Here is a 9,663-nt window from a genome sequence, read left to right as displayed (position 1 = left end):
GGCATATTTATAGATGTCTCGGACTAGGACATAGATTGTGTAGTTGAGCTTAGTTTTCACGGCGTTCATCATTTGAAGACGAAAAACTACTAAGGGGAGCTTGTGGAACTTCATCGACAAAGGGTATATGGAGACTTAAACTCATCTATCACTTGGAAAGTCTATTTCTACTTTATCTCCTATATTGAGACATAAGTCGTATTACGATATAATTTTCTATATACACATTTGAGATTTCGAGCTGATTTTATCTCGATTATATATTTCTCGAAATACATGTTGGCAAGCTTTCGCTTCGACCAAGTTCATCCTATATCATGTGAAAATTGTCGAGTAACATCTTACATAGTTTTTGTGATACAATCATTTGGTGTTGCCTTGGAATATTTTGTAATGATTATTTCAATAACTTGAAAATTTCTTTGATGCTAATAGTGTGTGAAAACGGCTATTGTCATCCTCTAAGAAAGTTTCAATGATTGAAATAAGAGTTTAGAAAACTTAACCATTATTGGATATGTCATGTTGTGCACTCTTGCACATATGTAATCCATGTCCGGGAACCATAGTATGCGCACCGGTTTGCATACCTGTTGGTTTGAAAAATCCGGGAACCTAAGTATGTGTACACCTTTGCATACTGGCGTACAGGTTCATGTCCGAGAATTTCTGCTGGGATTTGAAGTTCACGTACCCGTTTGTGTACTTGCGTAACTCAATCTTAGTCCGGGTATTTCAAGTATGCGTACCTGTTTGCATACTTGAAGGTTAAAGTTATAAAATTGGTTTTAAACATGAACATAAACATTTATATAATACCTAGTATGCAAACCAGAAAATATTTGTCGACTCTTAAAATAGGATGGTACGCATACCCAGTATGCAAACCGGAAAATATTTGTTGACTCCTGAAACTGTTTTTGTCTTAAGGGTATACAAACCCGGTACACGTACTATGATAAAAATACTCAGGGACAGAAATACAGTCCACATACTTACCCCGTCGAATATTTTCAGATGCATCAAAATTATTTCTATGAGATAATCGGCATTTGAACAACTCTCTAAAAACATTATCTAGATATAATTGGTTAATGTCTTAAAATGTCATATGAAAATGGTTAAGCTTATAGTTCGTATGGCTAGTTTCGAATTACCTTTCATGAGCAAGTCATTGTATATGGTTCGGTTACGGTTCATCCTAACCAAAGTGTATATTATATTATGTCAGTCTCAAGTCAAGTTTCCATCTAACAGTGAATAACGATTACTTGACTCCAAAGCTACCTTAGCTTAAATCTATATCAACCTTGATCTTGAAAATTTATATAAGGAGAACATCAAGAAACTATGATCTCTGAATCCCTGATACTATTCTTGTGTGACCTAGTTATAAACTTGTGTCATTCTCTCATTTAAACCTTTTTAGGTTTAACGACTAAAAAAACTTCACCTAGGGATTCGTGAAGCCAGGTCTCACTATCTTTATCTTGATAGTTTGCGTATCCTGATCTTGCTACTGATTATTGAACCTTTAGTTCCAATAGGAAAGATAGATAGAAGTCTCAAAGTTCTTCATCTCGGACTTTGTGATTCCACAGGTATATTCCTCAATAACGTTTTTTTGTTGAAATCGGAGTAGGAATATTGATGTGAATGATAATCTAGGCTGCTGTTTGGGAGTCCTAAGTTCCAGATTTTGAGGTTTGCTAGACTCTGTCTATTGCAATCGATTTCCTATTTCACCATGATCTTTGATCAAAACATAAATCACATATAGGCTTATTTGTGGGAGGCATATTGGTTGAAATCATAGGATGTAAAGGACGTCAGCTAAGGGAATCAATTGCGCAAAGTCTTGCGAAATTCAAGAAGCCTAAGGAGCGCGACTTTAACTGAATCTCTGTGACGGTAGATTCGGTCTTAACTACATTCCACTGCTAAGTTTTGATAGTAGGCTATAGTCTGTACAGTTTAGTGTTCAAATATGGACAAAGTCCCAGGGTTTTTCTGCATTTGAGGTTTCCTCGTTAACAAATTCTTTGGTGTCTGTGTTATTTCTATTTCCACATTATTTTGTTTATCTTTATAATTGGAATATCACAGGTTGTACGTAAATCAATCAAAGTAGATATGTCCATCGTAATTGTTGGATATGACTTGATTTATCTTAGATATTGATCTTTTGAATTGTCCAAGAACTCTCACGGTATAATCAGGGTCACAGACTTGTTTCCGAATACATATTGATTGTGAGAGTAAGAGATATAAACTCTTCGTATAATTCCTGATTGAGATGCATTAAGTTGTAGCTCTCGGAATTGTATTTGAGTTTATCCACACAGGTTTCCTAAGAAAACGTTGGTGGTGTATTTTGGTACCCCCGCATTTTCAACTATAAATCAAGATATAAATTTGATCAACTAACATTGACAACAAAATTGAGATAGCAAAATTTGTGGGTTCAATCGAACATTGCGCTAATACTATTTTTTAGATTTTGGAAGAAATAAGAAACCATAATAATATTTTCCTTGTGCCTTGGATACAATGTGTCCAAAGCCAAAAGAAATTGTTTTCCATAGTGCCACTACACCAAATATGGATTTTAGCAACAAAAGTTTGCAACGACTAAGATCTCATTGCGAATTTGCAACAAAAGATATTAGTTTGTAAAAGTTCACAACAACTAGTGGTCGTTGCGAATGTAGTAACATATGTAAGTTATTATGAATTTGCAACTATACAAAAAAGCACATATGTGGAAACCCCTTGTTGGTTCCAACACCGAAATATTAGGATTTCACATGTGCGATACAAGTGTATGGGGAACAATTGAGAAACATGCATATTATTAAAATCTTCGGGAACCTAGACATGCCTCTCTAAGAATACCTCTTTCTTTTTTTCTCTCTTATTTATTTATTTATTATTAAATTTTTTTAATAAAATCGGCTACAATAACAAACTACATAACTTATAAAAAGGATTTTTTTCCTAAGATAGTAGAACGAGGCTCATGAACAACACATTCCCGAGTTATATTAGTTTTCCTAGCTAGCATTGGTAAAACATTTGCCACCCTATTGAGGTTTCCATTTGCATATACTTACAAAATATTTTTCGAAAACAAGAAAAAACGATTTGACAAGTATTTATATAAGAAAATTGTGGTCATTTTATAGTGAGGCTTCTTATTTAACAACTTACACTAAAGAAAAATTGTTTGAAACAAAGATAAGATTTCCCAGTTGTTGTTGAGTACCCCAGTCAGTTGCATTGAAGTTGTATTTGATCCAACATCTGGTTGTTGCAAAATCTCCACTTGATCTATATGAGATGATTAAACAAGATGTAAGAGAAAAATTCTTCCCAGAAAAGAATCCGTAAAAATTAATTAGCATACTCTGAATTAATCACTAAAAGTGAATGAGTGAAAGTATCCTAAGTAGAACATATTCCAGATGAAAAAGAATGGGTAGTGCTTATATAGTTGTTGGGTTTGGTTTAAAGTATCTAGTTGAAGCTCGTTATGATTAATAACATAAATGGAACATTATTTTTAAATTATTACTAGTTCCGTACCTAGCTTTCGAAACCTGCCAAAATACAATAACATCCAGCAGCTTTTCAGTATCAATCGTATCTTGTGTAGGTTTTACATATAATTAATGTATAATCCATTTTCTAAGGCTTTAAAACCCAAAGAGAATGAAAAGATTCTGAGAACATAAACCAAACCAAATTGCTCTGAAAAATAATAAATGATAAAACAATTGATCAAAAGATTTACATGTCAAACCACATAGAGACACATATCATCAAGTATGATGTCCATTATATACGTATAAGTTCTTAAAAGGCATCGTGTTGTGAATGCATTTTCAAATGACAATTATTATTTTTTTTTGCTTGAGTCGGACATTCATGTACCAAATTCCGAGCCATTTCTTTTGTTCTTGAGGAGATACAATACCCTAATCAATTAAGGGACTGTTATAAGCAGACTTGGTGGAAATGTCAGAGTTAGTCGGTGATCATCTGCAATTATGTATTTCCTTGTAATTAGAAGTCGAATTTGGAGAATCTTTCTATTTAACATTAATTCGATAGTTCTGACGAGGCTGATTCTTCCCGCTCATATGAGTAAGGATTGGTCGATTGAGATACTTGAATATAATCTTGTAAGTGAATCTTTGTTGGTCTTTGTAAAAGTCTGGGAAGTCATATCTTCCCATCTTTCTTGATATATGCTTTTATCTTCACATGAAGCCGTTAGTAATTGATGTGATGATATAAAGAAAAATCAAATTCAGTAGTATAAGTAGCACCCGGATGAGAAGAAGTGATGACTATTTAACATAGCCTCAATCTCATCTCTCCCCTTACATCAAATGCTTGGGGAGTTTTGAAGAAAATTTATATGATTCCCACTTCGCCTTAAAATTTTCCTACCATGGAAATATGTAGTATTTTGTTACCATAAATAAAAGTATTTTCAAGGCTTACCTTCCTTTGATTGTACGTGTTGTATTTTTTTCGTAAATCTTCCCCTCAATCTTGAATAAGAAAGATGTTATTCGTCTATAACAAAAACTAAAAAAATATTCACAATACAATCATAAAAGAAGTAAAATGATTGGCCCTCTTTTTTATAATTTTCTCTCTGATATAAAGTGCGTCGACTTGGATTCCCCTTCTAATATATACCTTGTTTGTTTGGATCTGACTTTCGATCTCAAGTAGAATCGGTATTTTGTCCGAGTTAGATATTACATCATTTGTTTTTTATTCGTCTGATGCCTGATTTTGCTCGCACGAGTAATTGGAAGCTATTTGAGACACGTGGCATTACCGAACTCGTTTGTTTTTTTATTTTGGGATGCCTAGTTCGGAGTTATTTGAACCGAGTACCAGTAATTGTCGTTACGCGGCCTCTATGGGTAAATATCAAACTAGGTCCAAATGTTTCCATAAAATTTACTGGTATTTAATGACCTTCGTGTCCGGTCTCCGGTGTAATAAGTCAGATTCACCATTTTTACCGTGGTACACCTCTGGTCCTTGGTCTCCGTGGTCAAATCCTTGGCGCACCTTTTTTTCCTTTTCTTTTTTTATTTTTTTTTTTGGGGTAAAACTCTCTCCTCCTTTTCTCATTTCTTCCCCCGAGGTAAAAGCCCTTTTCTTCTTCTTCTTCTTCTCTTTTCTTCCTACCATGGATATTCAGAGTTATGTGGAAAAAGTAATTACATAGATTCATTCCTTTTACTTCCATAGTTTATCCTCTCTTTCTTCTCTCTATGCAAGAGGATCACTGAATCTACTTTCTGTTTTATCTTTGCAGCCAAATTTGATCTTCCGTTACTTCTCTTCATGCATCTATCCATTCCCAATCTTGGCAATGCGCGGAGCAATTACTGAAGGTAGAAATATTTTTCTACATTCTTGTTGGACTTTATAACCAATTTAACATCTATTTTTTAGAGTAGTTTATATGATTCAGACTCTCACTTTTCGAATTTTGTACAGTCTCATTTTTTTTTATCAATACAGGCTAAATTTATTTTTCTTGATTCAGATGTATACTGGGGAACTTTCGATGTTTTTCTTGGTTCCAATTGCATGGACATCTAATTGAAATGTTTATGGTGATGGTGTTTCTCTTGTTTGGTGTTTGCTTGTGGTTTTGGGTGCCTCAGTGTAATTATTATACCATTTCTGAGTTTCTTATATAAACTGTATAACTTATTCTTGCAAGTATTGTTTCATCTGTGTAGGGAGGTGCAGGTGTTGATCCAAATTGAAATGGTGGACCAGATGGAATAAAAGCTCTATCACTTGCAGCCGAAAAGGAGGGTAGTATAAATCATTAAGCTACTGGTTGAAGCTGGTGCAGATCCAAATATATTACAGGTATAGTAAGCTAATTATACTTTCTGCCTATGTTCATTTTGTGGGCATCATCTGTTGTATCTGACATGAAATGGTACTTCAAAGGTTTTTTAGTGGTACTTAATGAGCTTCTCATTTCACTTTATAAAGCTCCATGAGCCACTTTGAGTTGAATGATCAAAGCGATTGACTCGTTCTTGCGCTAGAGAAACACAATCCTTCGTTTAGTTTCTCAATCGTGTTTGCTTAATATGAAAAGAAGCAAAATAAACTTTTTCTTGTCACAGAACAACCTAAAGCCAATAGAATTTGCAGCTATTAAAAGTAATCGTCGAGGTGTTGACTGTTGAGATTCTTTTTCTTGTGACTTCTCCAATTCCATCGTATGTTTACTGGAACTTAAATGGAATAATGAAGCATGCAGCTTCCGAGAAGTTTGGGGCCAAAGTGACTTCGCTATCTTTTCACTGGCATACTATGAATTAACTATTACTAGCGTGTATGCCATGCCATTAACATTTCTATCATTTCATACTTGTAGTTTCTGTTGGCATTCAGCAGTTTCCAACTTTCATGAAGTGGTGCTCCTAAATATGTAGTTTATAAAAAGTTTTCTAGCTAATGTATTGTGTTAAATCTTCCTTACTGGCAGATGATTTCTAAAGCAATTGAGAAATTTCCTAAGGCAAAATCGGAGGAAACAAGTGCAGTCCAGAGGAAGGAGTATTGGCTGGCAGTATATTGGTACTCAAAGGTAACTTTTTTTTAACTGGAAACACTCTAAAGTTAAGCGTTTAAATGAATTTGAGTTTAGTGATTGCTTTTAAATGTAAGGTGGAATAGAAACCGTCATACCTTCCTTGAATAATGCATGATTTTAAGAAACTTAACTGTACATATCAGTTGATTTTTTAAAGTTATGTAGTGTAGTTCTTACGCAGAGGCACATTTTTTAACTCAACATGAAACCTGATGCAGCTGTGCTACCCCACAGGAGTTTGTGCTGTGTGTATAATTTAAATAAAGGAGATCTTGGCTTTGAAGATGCTGCTCTATGCGTGTTGGAATGACCAGATTGGCCTAAGGGTTTTTATAGGGCAGACATAGCACTCAAACTGCTGAATGTACATATTCGTCAATTTTCCCTTGTCGGTTAATTTTCTTCTTTTCTTTTTATTTAAAGAAATCCTTTTTGATAATCTTTGCTGCACTTGGCGCAGAGACTGGATGATGCAACAGCTGCCTTTTCCAATGGTTTGAAACTGGATCCTGGCAATAAAGAGCTTCAAGATGCATTTAGGTTAGCTACCATTACTTTTATTACCAGTTCCACCGTTTCATTTATTACTTCTAGCACTCCTACTTAGCAAGTATATTCATTCGAACCTGAATATGTCTTGTTTAAAAGTGATATTGAACGTCTAAAGGTTGATTAGATGACCAATTGGCATCGGCACAGTTGAGTTAAAAACTCCGGTTGATTGGGCTAGGGTAGCTTTCATACTTGGTGGTAGATGGTTTGGTCTGAGTTGTCTGACCTTCCCATATATTGTTGATAAGTTTAACCTACTCAGTACTCACTATTTTAAGTTGGAAAAAATCAATAAATTTTGAAGATTTTTGCAAATTTTGATATTGTTTCATCATCGCCTGTTTAAGATGCATTGCAAGCACGTCGTTATTCTAGTTCGTTTCAACTTCTGTTCATGTTAAGGGACGAGTTGTTTCAAATTCTACAGCTCTTTGTTCATGCCACTGCAGTGTTCAAGTCATACAGGAATAAATATGCAGTAATATAAATAGCCCTTCCATCAATTCTCTTACTGACCTGGTACAAGCTGATTTTTGCTCTCAACAGAACGCCTCTATTTGCTGTGATTTTCTTTTCCACAAGTTGAACAGAAAAAGGCCCACTGATTACATATCATGTCGTGCATCTAGCGTTCTGTTTCTAGTTTTACACTCCCCAGAGGACTCATGTCTTCAGTCACTAGCCAATATGGTTATTGTAGTATGAAGAGTTTCCTATTTTAAGTATAGGTAGCCATAGTTGTTATATAGTCTGAGTTGCTCAAATCATGTGGCGGTTTGTTCCTATTGGTGACTTTCTGGTATGGCATTTGTGTGGTTTACAGAAGAAACTCAATGAGTCTACGATATGGTGACAATACCTGGAGTTTACTATCTTCTTTCTCGTTGTTGAATTATCTGCATTTAATCATTTGACTAGAGTTATGCCTTATTTAAGGTCAGTCTATAGAGATACTCATTGGTGTTGTTTTTTGCAGGTGTGTATTACCATGCATTCCATCCCCTTGCATTAGTCGTGGGTTCACCAAGTTTGTCCATTAGGTATTTTAAAACTTAAGAGTTCTTTTCGTTTCCATGGTTCTTAAATGTAAATTTCATTCAGTGTTCCAACTTAAATACGTCTATCTTGTTTTTGTTTCAGCAATGATTATAGATACACACACGGTGTAATAGTTCTTTAGCATAGATCTCAATTTTTGTTTAAAATGCTATATACTTGCTATTATTATTGTTCTTGAAACGTAGGAAATGTGTTTTATACTTGTCATACTTTTGGTATCACACGCAACTTTTGTATAAGATGTTTGCCAAATTCCTCTGATTTCTGTGATATCCATGTGAAGGATTCTCAGATTTATTTGATTTTCTGGTCATGGAAATCTGGATGCCGAGAATGGCTGTATTCCTAGCCATGGCTAGGAATGAAGCTATCTTTTTCTTGTTAAATTTTTGTTTGCAACGGCTGACTAAGTTAGACCAGCATGCTCGCTCTTATATTCAAGCTTAAATACTAGCAAGTTTAAGAGCTATGTCTATATATCTTTACTTTTTAGGTAGACAGAAGTAGTTGTGCCTATGACCAAAGAAAGAAGAGCAGAGCAGCTGCAAATTAGTGTGCTATGTGGTGTGGCAGGGAACGGGATTTGACATACAAACCCAAGATATCTTTGAATGTGAGGTTTGTAATTTTTAGTTCTTGTATTATCAAATTCTTTGATCTTAGTCTACTTAATCATGGTTTGGTTTCTTGAGATTAAAACCCATATCTGTTTTTTACTTGCAGTCAGTATTCAACTCAAACCCCGTCCAATAGCCTATTTTTCATAGTAATTTACTGATTACTGATTAGTTATGGTGCTAAAAAGGAGTAGCAGGAGGTGAATATTTTCAGAAGTCGCTGCTCATATGATTACGGTGCTTGTCAAGATGCACAGGTGTCCGGGTTCACATTGCTGAATGAGATTGTATTTTTATTGTTTTGATGGATGTTATCGTTCATTGCACATTTTGTGCTTGTGCCTCTTGTGTTTGGAAATCTGAGTGTGATTTATATACTTGCTGTTGCGTTTGTGCAGTTAATGAATTGTGGATTTGAACAGAAAAAAATGATGTGAAGCTGTTGAAAGCAACTGAAACAATTTAAGCTTTTCCTAGAATGTATTTTTTCTCAAAAGTCAAGGTAGATTAGCATTTATTATGATACAAACCAAACAAAAGGAAAATGAGAAACTGTGTGGTTGCCAAACTTCTCTGCAGCAAATTAAACGACCTCAAAAAGAATGACAAATTCAGGTAAATTCTAGCAAAAAATAGACTATGAATTCCTAAATGGACATGAGATGAAAGCAAGTTTGAGGATTACATTCTTATCATCTGGCAGGCAGCAAACACAAGAGTTGTCTTCCAGTCGGACTCAATAAGTTGATACAATCATTTGGATGAACCATGAATTCTAGAATC

The 9,663-nt window shown here is 34.7% G+C and overlaps 1 long non-coding RNA gene across 6 annotated transcripts; it reads left to right on the top strand.

Moving 5' to 3' along the window:
- The first annotated feature begins 5,131 nt into the window (after positions 1-5,131).
- Positions 5,132-9,359, top strand: LOC113319432. 6 transcript variants are annotated; one of them, XR_003345459.1, is made up of 10 exons: positions 5,134-5,170; positions 5,345-5,423; positions 5,579-5,648; positions 5,778-5,913; positions 6,545-6,646; positions 6,887-7,016; positions 7,113-7,192; positions 8,181-8,244; positions 8,757-8,881; positions 8,987-9,359. It is a non-coding gene; the product is annotated as an uncharacterized LOC113319432 (long non-coding RNA). The 6 variants fall into 6 exon arrangements; XR_003345456.1 differs by having other exon boundaries at positions 6,871-7,016; positions 8,757-8,876; XR_003345454.1 differs by having other exon boundaries at positions 6,871-7,016.
- The last annotated feature ends 304 nt before the right edge of the window (positions 9,360-9,663 follow it).

Source organism: Papaver somniferum, chromosome 10, assembly GCF_003573695.1.
Source record: "Papaver somniferum cultivar HN1 chromosome 10, ASM357369v1, whole genome shotgun sequence".
Classification (NCBI taxonomy): domain Eukaryota; kingdom Viridiplantae; phylum Streptophyta; class Magnoliopsida; order Ranunculales; family Papaveraceae; genus Papaver; species Papaver somniferum.
Note: the sequence above shows the minus strand (reverse complement) of the source record. Positions and strands in the feature narration are given on the sequence as shown.